At 39.5% G+C, this 3,011-nt stretch overlaps 1 non-coding gene across 1 annotated transcript; it reads right to left on the minus strand.

The window, feature by feature from the left end:
• Positions 1 to 1,600: 1,600 nt before the first annotated feature.
• Positions 1,601 to 1,711, minus strand: LOC144557671 (small nucleolar RNA R71). The gene has a single exon (XR_013512750.1). It is a non-coding gene; the product is annotated as a small nucleolar RNA R71 (small nucleolar RNA).
• Between the last annotated feature and the right edge of the window lie 1,300 nt (positions 1,712 to 3,011).

Below are 3,011 nucleotides of genomic sequence, written 5' to 3' on the forward strand. Positions count from 1 at the left end.
TAACAAGGAGAAGAAAGAAAGAGAGGAGGGAGAAGAGAACATCATCGATCAATCGGTTTTATTATTTTCTTTCCTTTGGAACTCTTTTACTCTTTTGATTTCATTTGTGTTTTAGCCATGACTGGCTAAAGGCTTTTCTAGGGTTGATTAGGGTTGTACTTGAAACTTTTGTTATGATTTAGTTGGTTTTATTTCATATGTTCTTGTTCTTTGTTATGATCTATTCTTTATTTTAATTGATTGTGAAGACTTAATCAAAATCACATGAAATCTTAGGATTTAGTATTTGCAATTGAGAAATTGAATGTTAAGTCCAGACCATAAGGAATATGATATTTGATAGGCTAAGTACCGAGAGGTGATGCTTGTCTTATACGGGCTTTACCTAATAGTTTAGACAAATTGTGCCAAGTACCGAGAGGTGAAAGACGGTTTTCTATATTAATTGGGATAGTAAGAACTTAATGACTTTAGATTAGTGTAGCCAAGTACCGAGAGGTGACGTTTATTCTAATTTAAAGATGGTATTAATATAGAGATATCACTTTGTACCTACAACATCCAACTGTGGATAGGAATCCTAAGAAACCCTAATTTCTCATACTTGTTGAAAATCAGATTTTGCTTTAAGACTTTAGTTTAATTCAGTTTAATCAAAACCAAATCAACCTTTTGAACAAACAAAAACTTTTTTATTTTCTTTTACTAAATTAAATTGTTAGGTTAGAAAAGATATTACAAATTGTCCCTGTGGAGACGATCCCTAAGTACTACTCGACAAGGTTGTACACTTGCAACCGAATCGGGCGTAAATTAGGATTTATTGCTTGTATTGCAAACAACACATCAAGTTTTTGGTGCCGTTGCCGGGGACAACAGTGAATATTATTTCAGACATAAGTAATTTAGTCAGTAATTGTTTAATTCCCTTTTGCTTTCTTTCTCTCTCATTTTTTTTAGGTTGAAATTTGGCAGAGGAACCTCCAACCCCGAACGTCACAGATTTGGTTGAGTGGTTTTCTAGGTGAGGGTCAACCCATCTCTTCTACGAGAGAAGGAACAAACACCCATCAAGGGGACCTTTCTTGCACTTAAGTCCACGCCGATTAGACATGTCGATCGGAGCCGAAGAAATTCGTTTTGAAATCCTTCAGCGGGAACGGGATCAGATGGCCGCTGAACTTCGACGTTTACGGGCAGCTGCTATTGAAAGAGAAAACAATGAAGCGGCTGATGCCAACCGCCCCTTGAGAGACTTTACAGCACCTAGGGCTGAGGAAATCCACCTTGGTTATACGGCACCTACTATCAATGATGAAGAATACCAAATTCCGCCTGCATGGGTTAGCATGGTACAGCGTAATCTGTTCCATGGTCTGCCTCACGAAGATGCCACATAACACTTAGCCAATTTTGAAGAAATCTGCAGTACAATTAAGGTACAAACTGTTTCTCCTGAAGATCTCAAAGTTATGGCTTTCACTTTTTCTCTTGCAGATAAGGCTAAAAGTTGGATAAGGGGACAACGACCCGAGAACATGAATACTTGGCCTAAGGTAGCAAATGCTTTTCTTAACAAATTCTTTCCGCCATCCAAAACAAACTCCTTGCGCCATCAAATCCACAATTTCCGACAAAAAGGAGATGAAACCATGAGCGAGGCATGGGAGAGGTTTCAAGAACTGCAGAGGTACTGTCCCCATCATGGTATCGAGAGGTGGAATTTATTGCAGATCTTCTACAACAGCCTTATGCCGCAAGACAAGGGCATGTTAGATGCAGCTGCTGGAGGTAGTCTCATGAATAAAGGAGCTGCTGATGGATACAAGTTGGTTGATGACATGGCTCTCAATCAAAGCCAATGGCACAACCCTAGGGAGACACCGATAATCTTGCAGCGGGGAATGAAAGAAGTGAATTTGAATCCAAACTAGGCTGCAGAAATTGCTGCTTTGAATCGCAAAATTGATCAACTGAGGTAAACAATTTGTGATGGTACTAATCATCTAGCAATTAACTTTGGTATAAGTGATGGGGGTAGTTTTAAGGAGGTTAATGCAATTAGCCAAGGTAATTTTAAACCGAATAACAATCCTTACTCCAATACTTATAACCTCGGTTGGAGAAATTACCCAAACTTTTCGTGGAGACAAAATGACCAACTGACCCAAGGTAATCAAAACAACCAAGGTAACTCAAACTTTAATAGACAAAATCAAGGTTATGGTAACCAAGGGTATGATTCTAATGCACAACCGAAATCCAATCTTGAATTGATGATGGAAGCTTTCATGACAAGTCAAAACCAAAAGTTTGATGAATTGACCAAAAAGGTAGATATGTTGGCAACCCAAAATAAAATGCTTGAAAACCAAGTTGCACAACAAGCTACACAATTCTCCCGCCAACCGGGCACCCTTCCACCAAAACCTGAGAACAATCCCAAGGATGTCAAGGCAGTTAGGCACATGCTTCGCAGTGGTATGTAATATGTGGATCCACTTATGCCAAAGGACGACTATGTACAGCCGCAAGGTGAAGAGACACGAAGCAATGGTGAGCACATCTCCACACATGAGGATTCCGCCTCAAAGAAAACTACACCAATTGCACCAAGCGACCATGCCAAACAAGCAAAACCATCTCAAGATGAGTTGCCAAAGGTAAGTGCACAGGTACCTCTCTACATCCCTCCTCACAAATACGCACATTTTCCTGGTAGACTTAAGAATGAGAAAACCGACAAACAATTTGCCAAATTCCTTGAATTGTTGAAACAATTGCATGTGAACCTACCATTGACTGAGGTAATGACCCAAATGCCGGTTTACACCAAATTTTTCAAGGACATTCTTTCAAATAGGCGTAAGCTTGAGGAAGTACAAATGGTATCCTTAGACATGAACGGTAGTGCCATGGTAATGAATGAATTGCCCAAAAAGTTGGATGATCTGGGTAAATTTTTCATACCATGTTCCATAGGGAATGTCCAATTTAAACGTGCACTCTGT

This window comes from Carex rostrata, chromosome 7 (assembly GCF_964058835.1).
Source record: "Carex rostrata chromosome 7, lpCarRost1.2, whole genome shotgun sequence".
NCBI lineage: Eukaryota > Viridiplantae > Streptophyta > Magnoliopsida > Poales > Cyperaceae > Carex > Carex rostrata.